At 38.5% G+C, this 16,832-nt stretch overlaps 1 long non-coding RNA gene across 1 annotated transcript; it reads left to right on the top strand.

The window, feature by feature from the left end:
* Nucleotides 1–275: 275 nt before the first annotated feature.
* On the top strand, nt 276–3,274 carry LOC138848225 (uncharacterized). Its single transcript, XR_011386043.2, has 3 exons — nt 276–399; nt 1,347–1,497; nt 2,942–3,274. It is a non-coding gene; the product is annotated as an uncharacterized LOC138848225 (long non-coding RNA).
* The last annotated feature ends 13,558 nt before the right edge of the window (nt 3,275–16,832 follow it).

Here is a 16,832-nt window from a genome sequence, read left to right as displayed (position 1 = left end):
CTCACCTGGAGCGGCTTCTGCAGCTCACGGCGAACTCTAGAGGTCCAGAGAGCCCCGCAGGACACGGAGGTGACAGCGACGCCAGGAACTCAAGCAACAGAGGCGGCGGCCTCAGACACCAAACCCGCCCAGCACTCACGTCGCCTGGCAGCAGCCTCCCCACGCCCACTGTGCCAGGGAGCGTGCTGATTGGCTACGGCTTTCGTGACGCCCCGAATGCCCATCGGCTTGGCACCTGTCCAATCAGGGGCCCCAGTGAAGGTGGCGGGTCTACTTTGTAATCTCGCGAGATCCCTGTGTCCTAGTGGCGTCCAGCCTGTAGAGGGCAGAGCGTCCCGCGGTGGCTCAGCCTCCTCAGCTCTGAGAAGAGGAAGCCCTGGACCTCGCGAGCAGGAAGTGGTGAGTGTGTGGGGCCAGGTTTTCCAGAAGGGGCTGTGGGGCAGGTGGATCCTGCCAGAACCAGCTACAGAGGGACCTGGACTTCCCCCACGTGAGCTCTTCCATCTGTGGACCCCACCGCTGAGGGCTGGGCCGGCTCCGGACACGGGCGACAGCCCCGTCCCTGCACCAGTAACCTCGGCTCGCTCCAGAGCCTCCTCTCCGTCTCCGTGCACACAGTCCGCCTCTCCCCAGGTTGTGTGGAGAGGACGGAGGGAGATCGGGAGAGTGGACTGCGCTGTGGCGTTCACGCGGCGAGGAGGTTGGGGGTCATCAGTCCTCCTTTCTCGCCAGCCATGCACATTACAAGCTGGGGAACTCAGAAATGGAAGTCTTACTTTGCTCAGCTTTTCAGACAAGGGTTGGGGATGCCATCTGATGATGAACTTGCAGAGCTCAGAGGCAGAGCCGGCATCACCATGACACATTAAAGGGTATACTTTGGTGACCATTTTACAAGAGAGGAAAGTAGAGAATGCCCACCCGTCCCTCCAGTGCAAAATATCCGTGCACCTCTCCTGATTTTACGCTCCTTAAGCATGGACATTGGAACTTCATTGGGTTGATGTTCCTCTTTGCAAACTTCACAGGGTGCTGTCACCTCCACCCACCCTCCTTTCTTTTTCTTGTTTGGTTCCTAAAACTGCCTGGGCATGATGTCCAACATGCCTCTTTCCAGGAATGCCTAGTGAATGACAGTCCCTGAGTCACTGGGGGCAGCCCCTGGCCCTGAGCCTTTTCCTGGGAGCAGCTGACTTGAGCTGGGTTGAAACTCCTGGTACACCTGCCTGCTGTCTGTATCTTTAAGCCCTTGGGACGTTCAGATTTCCTTCTAACCACAGTTTCCATTGCTGGGAGATAAAGCAGTCAGTTACTCAGATGCTCGTATATGCAACTTGATTTTTCAGACTTGAGAAGGGAGAAGGGTGTGACCGAAGCCAAGGAAAAACCACTTTAGCTAAGTAGCGCCAGACCTGAAAAGTTCAGGACCCAGCAGTTTTTGGCTCCAGAGAGTTGTATTCAGCGTGTAATGTGTGCCAAATGAAGCTGCCTGAGAGGGTAAGAATCACTGTGGAGAAGGCTTATGAATTTGAGAATTTGCACCTGTAGTATGATAAAATGTATATTTGGTATTTGTCCCCATTTTCTTGTGCAGAGATTTTAGTGTTCAAACAACTTGTTTATTAGTACATGTTCTATGACTTTGATTTACTGAGAAGATAAATTAAAATATCCCTTGGCTTTCAGGGGTCCAATGAATTTCATATTCAACTTTATAATTTTCTTTTAGATTTTTGTTGGATATTGACAGTATTATTGTTTCCTCCTGTAAATTTACTTTTAAGCTACATATTTATTTATTGTACTGTGTTGCCGAAACTGACAAAAAATATTTTATGAGATCACTTTTCCCAAAGACCATCAGTATGACAGCTGTTGTCCAAAGAGGTATAAATACTTAGAGTAATAAATATGACAGCAGGCCATACATGATTGTGTAGTTTATCACTCAGAGGCTGCTTCCCCAAGGGATTTCTTAATGGATTCGTGCTTGTTTCACATATATTGGTTAATGTTTAAGGAATTAAGAAGCTTCTCTGCATTGGATGTTTTAAGGAAGTTAATTTTATTCTGTCCAGGTAATATGAGTAGTTCTTATCTAGGAGGCAGAGAGAATGGAGTGGAACTAAAGCTAATTCATAAGAAGGACCAATCAGTTATGGAAATGACAAGAGGGACATAATGGGCATTTTCAGGATTTGGAATGTGTCCCCTTTTCGTTTTTGAGACATGATTACACAAAATCTTTTGTGTTGATTCATCGTAGTCATGCAGACACATTGTCTGATGTTGATAGTGTGTGGCAAACTCAGACATCTCTTCAACAGCATAAGTCTTGGCCTTTTGTTGAGGTGAGGCCAGCTCCAGTGTTCAGCCCCTGTTTTGTCTTTCTTACTAATTAGCTAAACATGGACTGCAATGCATGCAATGTATTGCACACTGTTTTTTATTAGATACTCCAGTTAAAGTAAATTCTCATTCTTAGAAAATTATGTAACATTTTATTACAAGTCACCTTAATAATTCAAATAAGGCCAAACATTTGAGTAAATTGCCTGAATGTAAATCCAGCAGAGGAAAAAAAAAGCATGATCATCATTCCAGTCAAGTCTTTCAGGTTTAGAAAATATGTTGTTGATGCTAATTTGTCAGCATCCCCCATACACCAGAATTGTAAACCCAAATTGCATGAAATTGGGCACAAAAAGTGCACACACGAAGAGTTCTAGATAGTGACTTCTAAAACAAAGTCTTGAAATCTGGTGTTTCTATTCTGACAAAAGAAGAATAGACAACAAATGCTATCAGTTGTTTGTATGGGGAAAATAAGTACTTTGAGGGGAAGTAAATGATGGCATCTGTTTTCATAAGGAAGGTAGGGGTGTTAAAAATAAGTCATCATTTAACACATGTTTCCATTTCTAAAACATCTTCCCTACAGGTCTAGAAACTGCTCAGGTGTGGGTGTAGATGTTTGAGCAACAGGCAGTCCTGCCTTCTTGATTCCCGATAAAGATACAGGTACAGTTCATCTTCGTGTTTGCAGTGGTTAAGAGTTTCAGAGCATACAGTGCATAATCTTGATTTTGAATGTATTTTTTGGTGTTTCTGTTTCTGTTTAATGTCATGTGAAGGGTTTTTGAAGTTCCTTTTTTCTGGTATTAACATTTCAGCCACTTGAATCAGGTTTGCTGTTAATTCTACACAAAGGCTTCATTATCAACAGTGATAGATTCAGAACCATTTCCCCAGGCATTTTCTTTCCTGCTAACATCTGGGGTCCTGTAAAACCTTTGGGTTATAGATTCTGGATTTATAAATTCTGTAATCTCTTTGTAAGATGTTGATCTTCTCATATTGCTCATGCTTGCGTGTGACTGCAAGACTCCATTTACCTGGGCCACAATAACAAATGAGGAACAGAATGTTACAGCTGTGGCAAGGGAATGAGATGTGAATTTTGGTCAGGGGGCCCTCGTGCAGGATTGTGTGCTTAGATGTCTGAGTAACCTCACAAGCTTGGGTTGATTGGGCACTTTTTTGTGAATAATTTGTTAATATTCTTAGGTTTTTCATTAATGAAATGTTGTAGGGAAAATTGCATCTCCCAAAGGATACCACCTACTCAACACATTGCTAATTACAGTCTTCACCTGAAAGAGTCATTTGTCATGGAAAGGGGCCATGAGCAACTCCCATAACTTCAGAGCAAATTCTAAATGACAATCAGATGTGTTCTAATTGCACTTGGCTTCCTATCCCATGGGTTGAATGGAGGACATGATAAGGGAAACACACCTTCCTCTACACCACCAAGACTGGACTCACTCCACTGGAGCTGTGATTCCCAATCTTTCTACAAATACAGACACCTTTTCTTTCTCCTTCAGCTTTCTCTCTTCCATTCTAATTCTTTTTTTTTTTTTTTTTTTTTTTTTTTTTTTTTTTTTTTGACAGGCAGAGTGGACAGTGAGAGAGAGAGACAGAGAGAAAGGTCTTCCTTTTTGCCGTTGGTTCACCCTCCAATGGCCGCCGCTGCAGCCGGCGCACCGCGCTGATCCTGGCAGGAGCCAGGAGCCAGGTGCTTTTCCTGGTCTCCCATGGGGTGCAGGGCCCAAGCACCTGGGCCATCCTCCACTGCACTCCCTGGCCATAGCAGAGAGCTGGCCTGGAAGAGGGGCAACCGGGACAGAATCCGGCGCCCCAACCGGGACTAGAACCCGGTGTGCCGGCGCCGCAAGGTGGAGGATTAGCCTATTGAGCCACGGCGCCGGCTTCTTCCATTCTAATTCTAACAAGAGCAAACAATAATTTTACTGGAAATATTGATTTGTCTTTAAACTTTTCATGATAAAAAAAGCAATGAATTTACTGCAACCCCATTCAATCAAATCTTTATTCATACTTAGATTGCATTACCATATATAACTATGGGTACAACAACTATCAGATCCTGCCTCTGCTTCCAATTGAGCTTCCTGCTAATGCACCTGGGAAGCAATGGTGATAACCTTAGTATGTGAGTTCCTGACACCCATGTGGGAGACCAGGATGGTGTTCCTAGTTCTAGCCTGGCCCAGCACTTGCTTCGCAGACATTTGGGGAGTGAACCAGTGATTGGAAGCTCTCACTCACTCACTCTCTAATACATACATCTTTTCAAAATCTAGGTAGAATTTTCTTGCGAATCATCTCCAAAAATGGATCCAAATATATGAATGTGGATATCAGAATGCTTGAAATAAGACACAAAGATAAATACCACACAATCTCACATACATGAGGAATCTAGGAACATTAAACTTAAGCACAGAACAGAATAGTGGTTACCAGGGGCTGAGAATAGAAGAAATAAAATGGTAGTTTAATGACATGTATTTGCAGTTAGTAGATAAATTGACTCCTTGAGACCTAAAACATTGCACAGTATATGAAAAATGAATACAGTATGAGATACAACTTGTTAAGATCTTAAGTATTTTTTACAAACCATATAAGATGATTGATTTGTTAGTTTGATTGTCCTATCATTAAATAATATATATGTACAAGGGGGCACAAAAAGGTTTCTTAAAAATAGGATAAAAATGTGAATTTTCTAAAAGCTTGAAATCCCCTCACAAAGAGGTTCTTGAAAACTGCGATTACAAGATAAGGTGAATTTTTGATAAACCTTTAAAAGTCCCCTCACATGTCAAAACATCAGGTTGCATAACTTGAGTATATACAAATTTTGAATGTTAATTATACTCAAATATTCTTGAAAAATTACACTATATTAAATTATTAATTAAAAATAATTTAGGAATCTAGACTTGTATTTTTGTGATTGGGAAGGTTACTATGGAACAAAAATAATTTTTAGTCATAATATGATTAGTGGCCTCAAGGGCAGTGCTGAGCTGAACTGAAACCAGGTGTCAGGAGTTCCTACTGCATCTCTCATGGACTTGAGCCATCTTCCACTGCTTTTCCGCCACAGAAGATAGCTGATTCAGAAGTAGAACAACCTGGATTCGAACCAGCGCCCATGTCGGATGGCTGCACTGCAGGCAGTGGCTTTATCCACTACACCACAGGCCCGGCCCCTACAATGACATATTTTTAATTTACTTTACACACACAAGCTTAATGCTCCATTAAAAAAGAATTAAACCAGGAACAAGTTTTAAATAAAAAATTTTGATTCTCAAGAGTGTAGACAAGGGCCAAAAAAGTCAAATGTAAAAACATCAATTTTGATCATATGCACTACATTTTTTTTTGCTCTGTATAGTAGTTACAACAAATCAGGAAACATGATATTTATCTTTATGGGGCTGGCATATTTTACTAAACATAATAGTCTCCAGTTGCATCTAGTGTCTTGCAAAAGAAAGGATTTCATTCTTTTTAATGATTGAGTAGCATTCCATAGTGTGCATGCATGCGTGTGTGTGTGTGTGTCTGTATGTATATATATCAGAGTTTCATTAATTATTTATCAATTGATGGACATCTGGTTTGATTCCATTGTCTTAGCTGTTGTGAATTGAGCTACAATAAACAGAAGGTACAGGTAAGTCCTTAGTAAGAGGATTTCATTTTATTTGGGTACATTCCCAGGACTGGGATTGCTAAATCATATGGGAAATCTATTTTCAGATTTCTCAGAAATCTCCATACTGTCTTCCAATGCTGGCTGTATTAATTTGCATTCACATAAACATTGGATTAGGGTACATTTGCCCACATCCTCACCACAATTTGCTGTTGTTCGATTTGTGTGATAGTTATTCTTATGTTGTGAAGCAAAGCCACATTATGGAACTTATATGCATTTTCCTGATGGCGAGTGACCCTGAGCATCTTTCCATGTGTCTGTTGGCCATTTGTATTCCATCCTTTGAAAAATCTCTGTTTATATCCTTAGCCTATTTCTTAACTCGATTGCTTGTTTTGTTGTTGAGTTTCTTGAGCTCTTTATATATCCTAGTATTAGTCCTCTATGGAATTTATAATTTTTGAATATTTTATCCTATTTTGTTGATTTTCTCTTAATTTGTTGACTGTTTCCTTTCTATTGTAGGCACTCCCTACTTCATGTAATCTCACTTGTCTATGATTGCCTTTATTGCCTGTGTTTCTGAGGTGTTTTCCAAGAAGTCTTTGCCTGAGTCAATGTCTTGTCGTGTTTCCCCTATGTTTTCCTTGAGTAATTGGATTGTTTTAGGCCTTAGATTTAAATCCTTGATCCACTATGAGATGATTTTATAGGGTATAAGATACTGTTTTTTTTTCATACTCATGCATACAGAGTTCCAATTTTCCCAGCATCATTTGTTGAAAAGAATGCCCTTTCTCAGCAAGTGATTTTAGGTCACTTGTCAAAGATTTCTTGGTTGTAGATGCATTAGTGAATTTCTGGAGTCTCAGGTCTATTCCATTGGTCAATCTGTTTAATTTTTTGCCAATACCAAACTGACTTGATTATATCTGCCCTGTAATATTTCTTGAAGTCTGGTATTGTGATGCCTCCAGATCTATTTTTATTGTTTATGATTTCTTTAGCTATTTTTGGTCTTATGATATCATATGAATTTTAGGTTCATTTTATCCAGATCTGAGAAGAATGTTTCAATATGTTGATTAGGACTGCATTGAATCTGTAAATTGTTTTGGGTAATATGAAGAGTTTGATAAATTATTTTTTCCAAGCCATGAATAGGGAAGAGTTTTCTATTTTTTTGTCTTTTTCTATTTTTTCTTTAATGTCTTGTAACATTCATTAGAGAAATCTTTAATTGGATCTTTGGTTAAATTTATCCCAAAGGATTTAATTTTCTGTAGCTATTGTGAATGAGACTGATCTTACAAGTTCTTTCTCAGCCATGACATTGTGTATATAAAAGCTTTTGTTATCTGTGTGTTGATTTTGTATCCAGTAACTTTGCAAATTTCTCTTATGAATTCCAATAATCACTTAGTGAAATCTTTTGGTTCCCCTATGTATCGGATCATATACTCTGCAAACAGGGATAATTTGACATCTTTCTTTCCCAACTTTATACCTTTTATTTCTTTTTGTCTAGTGGCTCTGGTTAAAACATCCAGAATTGTATTGAATTGTAGTGGTGAAACTGGACATCCTTGTCTGGTTCTGAATCTCCATGAAAATGCTTCCAATTTTTCATCAAAATTATGGTGACTGTTGATTTGTCATATATTATCATATGTTTGACATACATTATCTTATGTTGAGAAACGCTCCCTCTATTCCCAATTTGCTTAAGATTGTATCATGAAAGGATTTTGTGTTTTATCAAATGATTTTTCTGCATCTATTTTTTTATTGGACAGGTAGAGTTATAAACTGTGAGAGAGAGAGACTGAAAGATCTTCCTTCGATTGGTTCATCCCCCTAATGTCTGCTATGGCCAGTGCTGCACCAATCCAAAGCCAGGAGCCAGGTGCTTCTTCCTGGTCTCCCGTGTGGGTGCAGGGGTCCATGCACTTGGGCCATCCTCCACTGCCCTCCCGGGCCACAGCGGAGAGCTGGACTGGAAGCAGAGCAACCAGGACTAGAACCGGCACACATATGGGATGCTGGCACCACAGGCAGAGGATTAACCAAGTGAATCACAGTGCTGACCCCTTTCTGCCTCTATTTATATAATCATACATATGGTCTTCATTCTTCAATTTACTAATATGATGTATCATATTTATTGATTTGTGCATGTTAAACAATCCTTGCATACAATAGTTAAATCTTACTTGGTCTGGGTGGATGATCTTTCTGATATTCTGTTAGATTCTATTTTATAGTAACTTGTTGAGGATTTCTACATCTATGCTCATCAAAGATATTGGTCTTTAGTTCATTTTCTTTGTTGTATCTTTTTTCTGATTTTATAATTAAGATCATGCTAACTGATTAATAGGAATTTGGGAGGAATCCCATCCTTTCAGTTGGTTTAAATAGTTAACATTAATTAGGATTAGTCTATTTATTTGAGAGGCCAAGTTATAGATAGAGTGGGAGAGACAGAGAGAAAAGTCTTCCATCCAATGGTTCATGCCCCAAATCAAATCCAGCTGATACTCATGCACCCAGAAAAGCACTGGAGGATGACACAAGTGCTTGAAACCCTGGATGTATGTGGGAGACCAGGATGAAACCCTTGGCTCCTGGCTTCTGGCTGGCCCAACCTCAGATACTGCAACCATTTGGGTATGAACCAGAGAATGCAAGATTCTCTCTCTCTCTTTTTCTCTCTCTCCCTCTCTCTCTCCAACTCTGCCTGTAAAATAAATAGAGATAAGTGCTTGATGCAGCAGATTAAGGCACCATCTGCAGTGCCAGCATCCCACATGGGTGCCAGTTTGAGTCCCATCCAGCTCCCTGATGATACACCTGCGAAAGTGGGGGAGAATGGTCTGGGTCCTTGGGTCCCTGCCTCCATGTGGGATAAATGAAAGAAACTCCTGTGTCCTGGATCAGCCTGGCCAGCCTCAGCTGTTGCAGCCATTTGGGGAATGAACCAAACATTGAAGATCTCTCTCTGTAACTCTTTCAAATGAATAAAGAAATAATTTTAAAAGGCCATGAATGTGTGTGTGTGTGTGAGAGAGAGAGAGAGAGATTGAGAGATCTTCCAACTTCTGAGTTATTGCTCCAAATGACCCCAAAGCTTGGGGCTGGCCCAGAAACTAGCAGCCTGGAACCCCATCTGAGTCTCCTATTGGGGTGGCAGAGGCCCACGTACTTGGGCCATCCTCTACTGATGGAAGCATTAGAATTAACATTAGCAGGAAGCTGGATTCAAAGTGAGGCATTAGGCACCTAAACCAGCTCTCATAGAGTATGCTGGCATCACAGGTGGTAGCTTAACTAACAGCGCCACAATGCTGGTGCTTGATGTCGTTTTTTATTAACTAGAATCACTTTGTATCATTTTTTTATGGACCTCCATCATTTTTTCTATGTTTCTGTTCTATTGAATAGAAAAATATATTGTATTAACACAGAAATTATTAACATCTTAAAAACCAGTTTTTTATATTATCCATTATAATCATCATTGTAATCATTAAAACCAACTTCATAGAGACAAATCTAACCTTTACAAAAATATTTTGTGGCTATTTATATTTGAAGCATCCTGTTTTACTGACAACCGATTATCCTATGATTAACAGTTTCACACTGTGGCAAAAAAAAAAATTACCTGAATGAAAGAACTCTGTGAGTGAGATCCAGTGGAAAGAACAGGCCATCAAAGAAGGAGGTACCTTTCTCTGAAGGGAGGAGAGAACTTCCACTTTGACTATGGCCTTGTCTAAAGATCGGAGTTGGTGAACTCAAGAGGCTTCCCTAGCCTTGGCAGTTCATGACAAGAGCCTCAGGTGATTACTGACATCATAAATAAGAATGTGAACTGTTAAATCAACAACAGAAGTCACTGTGCACTTATTCCCCATGTAGGATCTCTGTCCTTAATGTGTTGTACTGTGTGAATTGTTGGTAAAATTATTACTAAAACAGTACTCTATACTTCGTGTTTCTGTGTGGGTGCAAACTGTTGAAATCTTTACTTAGTAAATACTAAGTAGATCTTCTGTATATAAAGATAATTGAAAATGAATCTTGATGTGAATGGAATGGGAGAAAGAGTGGGAGATGGATGGTTGCAGGTGGGAGGGAGGTTATGGGGAGAAGCCGCTATAGTCCAAAAGTTGTACTTTGAAAATTTTATATTTATTAAAAAAGTTAAAAAAAGAATCATCAATTGAGTCATTAAAATGTCATCTCACTGTTGTTTTGCATTTTTTATTATTAGTGTATTTGAATTTTATTTCCTAAGTTCATTGCTCAATTATATATCTTTATTTCTAAACTGCCTATACCAATTATAAAATAATTTTTATTTAAATAATGGAGGGGCAAACAATGTGACATAGCAGATAAAGGTGCCGCCTGCAGTGCTGGCATCCCATATGACTGACAGTTCAAGAACTTGCTGCTCAACTTCCAATCTAGCTCCCTGCTTTGGCCTGGTAAAGCATTAGAAGATGGCCCAAGTCCTTGGGCCCCTGCACCCCTATGGGAGACCTGGAAGAAGCTCCTGGCTCCTGGTTGTGGCCCGTTTGAGAGTAAACCAGTAGGTGGAAGATTCCTCTCTCTCTTTCTTTCTCTTTCTCTCACTCCCTCTCTATCTCTGCCTCTGCCTCTTTGTAACTCTGTTTCATGTAGATTAAAAAAATCTTAAAAATGTAAATGAACATAGCAAAATTCATGTATTTGACAAATCTGGTTTTAAGAGAATAATGATATTTCCCACTATACCATCTCTCTCTTCCACTCTCGCTCCCACCCCCTACCTTTCTAATTTACTCTTATTATTATTACAATGACATACTTTTAATTTATACACAAGGAGAACCCTCCAGTAAATAAAGAATTCAAGTAGTAACAAGTTGTAAGCAAAACACACACACACACACACACACACACACACACACAATGACTTTTCCTGCAATATTCTGGTGAAAATCAATTGGAATTCCTCAGCAATTTGGCCAGTGATGGGTGAATCAAACGAGAAAAATCCGGTTCTCTTGTGGCTAACTCAATATCAGATCTTACTACAGCCTCTTTGCTTTGGGTTTTCTTGCATATTTTTCTTGTATTTCACTATTTTTCATGAATGTTATGATGTTGAATTTTGTTTTCCTGCTGGATAATGGAATTCAGGTAACAGGATGAATGGTCTTTTTATATCATGGCACAGGATTTGGCTTTCTGGAATTGATGGTTGATTTTATTGTTTTGGGCACATTAGCTGATAATTCCATTGTTCATCTGCAATTCCTTCTATTTTTTCTGGTTTTTAATTTATTGCTGTATCTCTTTCCTTCATTTTCTATTCTAACAAAAAAAAAACAGCAGTTTGGATGTAGTATCCATTATGATACACAAACACAATACAAACTGGAATTTTATGCTTCATAATCTAGAGGCAACACTGATGAAATGATTTTTATGTTTGTGAAAATATAATTTAACACTTTCATAGAAGAGAAAGCTTTTACTTTTGTCCAAAATGAGTTTACCTGTGATTTTCTGGTTATACTGCATCGGAATTCTACAGCAAGTTGGCCAGGTGTGGATGGATGAAATGTAAAAACTCCAATTCTTTTGTAGCTAATTCAATATGAGATCTTGCTACATTTCTTTTTTTATTTTTTTTATTTTTATTTTTTGACAGGCAGAGTGGACAGTGAGAGAGAGAGAGACAGAGAGAAAGGTCTTCCTTTGCCATTGGTTCACCCTCCAATGGTCACCACGGCCAGCGCACTGTGGCTGGTGCACCGCGCTGATCCGATGGCAGGAGCCAGGTGCTTCTCCTGGTCTCCCATGGGATGCAGGGCCCAAGCACTTGGGCCATCCTCCACTGCACTCCCTGGCCACAGCAGAGAGCTGGCCTGGAAGAGGGACAACTGGGACAGAATCTGAAGACCTGACTGGGACTAGAACCTGGTGTGCCGGTGCTGCAAGGCAGAGGATTAGCCTAGTGAGCCGCAGCACCAGCCCTACATCTCTTTTCTTTGGGTTTTCTCACACACTTCTCTTGTATTTCACCATTTATAATGAATGTTATGATGTTACATTTTGTTTACCTGCTGGATAATGGAATTCAGGTAACAGGATGAATGGTCATTTTAAATCAGGGCACAGGATTCCACTTTCTGGAATTCGAGGTTGGTTTCACTGTTTTGGGCACATCAGCTGATAATTCCACTGTTCATCTGCAATTCCCTCCATTTTCTCTGGTTTTTGATTTGTTTGTTTCTGAATCCATTTTGTTCATTTTTTTTTTTGTTCTGACCAAACAAAAAACCCCACAGTTTTGATGTAGTATCCATTATGATATCCAAAGGCACTACAAACTAGAGTTTTATGGTTCAAAATCTATATGCAACACTGACCCAGATGTTTTTTGTGTTTGTGAAAATGAAATTTAAGCCTTTCATAGAAGAGGTTTTTACTTTACTCCATAACAAGTTTGACTGCAGTTTTCTGCTTAAAATCAATTGGAATTCCTCAACAATTTGGCCAGTTATGGGTGGATGAAATGAGAAAAATCCAATTCTCTGTGGCTACTCAATATCAGATTTTGCTACAGCTCTTTGCTTTGGGTTTTCTTGCATAGTTTTTGTGTATATCACTATTTTTCATAAATATTCTGATGTTGCATTTTGTTTTCATGCTGGATAATGGAATTCAGGTAACTGGATTTTTTTTTTTTAAAAAATCAGTGCACAGCATTTGGCTTTCTGGAATTCAAGGCTGGTTTTTATTGTTTTGGATTTATCAGCCAATAATTCCATTGTTCATCTGCAATTCCCTGGTTTTTGATTTTTGTTTCCATATCTCTAACATTTGTTATTTTATTTTGACCAAAAAAAAAAAAACACCACAGTTTAGATAAATATCCATTATGATATCCAAATACACTACAAATGGAGTTTTATTGTCCAAAATCTACATGCAACACTGACCCAGGTGAATCTTGTGTTTGTGAACATGAAATTTAAGCCTTTCATAGAAGAGAAGGATTTTACTTTTCTCCAAAATGAGTTTGCCTGCGATTTTCTGATTATACTCAATCGGAATTCCTCAGCAATTTAGCCAGTTATGGGTGGATGAAAGGAGAAAAATCCGATTCTCTTGTGGATAACTCAATATCAGCTCTTGCTACAGCCTCTTTGCTTTGGGTTTTCTTGCATAGTTTTTGTGTATTTCACTATTTTTCATGAATGTTATGATGCTTCATTTTGTTTTCTTGATAGAAAAGGGAATTAAGGTAACTGGAAGAATTGTCTTTTTAAATCAGGGCACAGGATTTGGCTTTCTGGAATTTGAAGTTGTTTTCAGTGTTTTGAGCACATCATCTGATAATTCCATTTTTTCTGGTTTTTGGTTTGTTTTATTTCTGTATCTCATTCATTTTTTTATTCTGACCAAAGCGGGGGGGTGGGGGGGGACAAACAGCAGTTTGGAGTAAGTATGCATTATGATATACAAGCACACTTCAAACAGGAGATTTAGGGTTCAAAATCTAAAGGCAATGCTCACCCAGATGAATTTTGTGTTTGTGAAAGTGAAATTTAAGCCTTTTGTAGAAGTGAAGGGTTTTAATTTTTCTTAAAATGAGTTTGCCTGTGATTTTCTGGTTATACTCAATCAGAATTCCTCAGCAATTTGGCCGGTTATGGGTGGATGAAATGAAAAAAACCCGGTTCTCTTGTGGCTAACTCTATAGCAGATCTTACTACAGTCTTTTTGTTTAGGGATTTCTTGCATATTTTCATGTACAGTATTTTAAATGAATGTTGTGATGCTGCATTTTGTTTTCTTGATGGATAACTGAATTCAGGTAATTGGACGAATGGTCTTTTAAAATCAGTCACAGGATTTGGCTTTCTGGAATTCAAGGTTGTTTTTATTGTTAAGGGCACATCAGCCGATAATTCCATTGTTCATCTGCAATTATCTCCATTTCTTCTGGTTTTTAGTGTTTGTTGCTGCATTTCTTTCTTTCGTTTTTTATTTTGACAGAAAAATGACAGTTCTGATGTAGTATCCATTATGATATCCAAATACACTACAAACTGGATTTTAGGGTTCAAAATCTACCGTCAACACTGACCCCAATGATTTTTGTGTTTGTAAAAATGAATTTTAATTCTTTTGTAGATGAGGAGGATTTTACTTTCTCCACAACAGGTTTGCCTGCGATTTTCTTGTTATACTCAATCGGAATTCCTCAGCAGTTTGGCCAGTTTGGGTGAAAGCAATGAGAAAAATATGATTCTTTTGTGGCTAACTCAGTATCAGCTCTCTGAAGCCTCTTTGCTTTGGGTTTTCTTGCATATTTTTATGTATTTCACTATTTTTAATAAATATTCTGATGTTGCATTTTCTTTTCATTCTGGTTAACGATTTCAGGCAACTGGATGAATGTCTTTTAAATCACGGCACAGGATTTGGTTTTCTGGAATTCAAGGTTGGTTTTATTTGTTTGGGCATATCAGCTGATAATTCCATTGTTCATCTGCAATTCCCTTCTTTTTTTCTGTTTTTTGATTTCTTTGTTGCCGTATCTCTTTTGTTCATTTTTATTCTCACCCCCCCCAAAAAAAAACCCTACAGTTTTAATTTAGTATCCAAAAAAAACCAAAAAAACCAAAACCACTACAGTTTTGATTTAGTATCGATTATGATATACAAACACACTACAAACTGGAGTTTTATGGTACTAAATCCTCAGGCAATACTCACCCACATAATTTTGGTGATTTTGACAATGACATTTAAGCCTTTTATAGAAGAGAAGGGTTTTAATGTTCTCTCCAAGAGGAGTTTGGCTGCAATTTTCTGGTTAAAATCAAGCAGAATTCCTCAGCAATTTGGCCAGTTATCGGTGGATGAACCAAGAAAAATCCGATTCTGTTGAGTCTAACTCAATATCAGATCTTGCTACAGCCTCTTTGCTTTGGGTTTTCTTGCATAGTTTTTGTGTATTTCACTATTTTTCATGAATGTTATGATGTGGCATTTGTTTTCTTGATGGATAATTGTATTCAGGTAACTGTATGAATGTTCATTTTAAATCAGGGCACAGGATTTGGCTTTTAGCAATTCAAGGCTGGTTTTATTGTTTAGGGCCCATCAGCCGATAGTTTCATTGTTCATCGGCAATTCTTTCCATTTTTTCTGCCATTTATTTATTTATTTATTTATTTTTTGCCATATTTCTTTATTTCATTTTTTATTTTGACAAAGCAAATGACAGTTTTGATATGTAGTATCCATTATGATATCCAAACACATTACAAACTGGAGTTTTTGGTTCAAAATCTACATGCCACACTGCTCCAGATGAATTTTGTGCTTATGAAAATGAAATTTAAGCCTTTCTTGAAGAGCACGTTTTTACTTTCCTCCAAAATGAGTTTGCCTGTGATTTTCTGGTTATACCCAATCGGAATTCCTCAGTAATTTGGTCAGTTATGGGTGGAAGAAATGAGAAAATTTGATTCTCTTGTGGCTATCTCAATATCAGATCTTCCTAGAGCCTCTTTGCTTTGGGTTTTCTTGCATATTTTTCAGGTATTTCACTATTTTTAATGAATGTTCTGATGTTGCATTTTCTTTTCTTGAAGGATAAGGGCATTCCAGACACTGGGTGAATGGTCTTTTTAAATCATGCACAGGATTTTGCTTTCTGGAATTCAAGGTTAATTTTATTGTTTTGGGTGTATCAGCCAATAATTCCATTGTTCATCTGCAATTCCATCCTTTTTGTTTTGGTTTTTGGTTTTTGATTTGTTTGTTGCCCTATCTCTTTCGTTCATTTTCTATTCTGACCAAAAAAAACCCAGCAGTTTGGACATAGTATCCATTATGATATACAAACACACTACACACTGGAGTTTCATGGTTCAAAATCTACAGGCAACACTGACCCAGATGCTTTTTCTGTTTGTGAGAATGAAATTTAAGACTTTCATAGTTGTGAAGGATTTTACTTTTCTCCAAAACTTGTTTGCCTGTAATTATCTGGTGAAAATCAACCAGAATTCCTCGGCAATTTGGCCAGTTATGGGTGGATCAGAAAAGAAAAATCCGATTCTCTTGTAGCTAACTCAATATCAGATCTTGCTACAACCTATCTGCCTTGTGTTTTCTTGCATATTTTCCATGTATTTCAGTATTTTCAATGAATGTTATGATGTTGCAATCAAGTTTCCTTGATTGAAAATGGAACTCAGGTAACTGGATGAATGGACTTTTAAAATCATGGCACAGGATTTGGCTTTCTGGAATTTGAGGTTGTCTTTATTTTGGGGGGCCCCTCAGTGTTTAATTCCATTGTTCATCTGCAATTCCCTCCATTTTTTCTGGTTTTTGATTTGTTTGTTTCTGTATCTCTTTCATTAGTTTATTATTCTGACCCAAAACACAGCAAATTGGATGCAGTATCCATTATGAAAAACAAAAACAAAAACAAAAAAACACTACAAACTGGAGTTTTATGGTTCAAAATCTAGTGGCAACAGTAACCCAGATGAATTTTGTGTTTGTGAAAATGAAACTTAAGCCTTTCATAGGCAAGAAGGATTTTACTTTTCTCCATAATGAATTTGTCTGTGATTTTCTGGTTATACTCAATCAGAATTCCTCAGCAATTTGGCCAGTTATGGGTGGGTGAAAGGAGATAAATCCAATTCTCTTGTGGCTAACTCCATATCAGCTCTTGCTACAGCCTCTTTGCTTTGGGTTT

Source organism: Oryctolagus cuniculus, chromosome 2 (assembly GCF_051225735.1).
Source record: "Oryctolagus cuniculus isolate XC-2025 breed Fujian yellow rabbit chromosome 2, ASM5122573v1, whole genome shotgun sequence".
NCBI classification, from domain to species: Eukaryota; Metazoa; Chordata; class Mammalia; order Lagomorpha; family Leporidae; genus Oryctolagus; species Oryctolagus cuniculus.
Note: the sequence above shows the minus strand (reverse complement) of the source record. Positions and strands in the feature narration are given on the sequence as shown.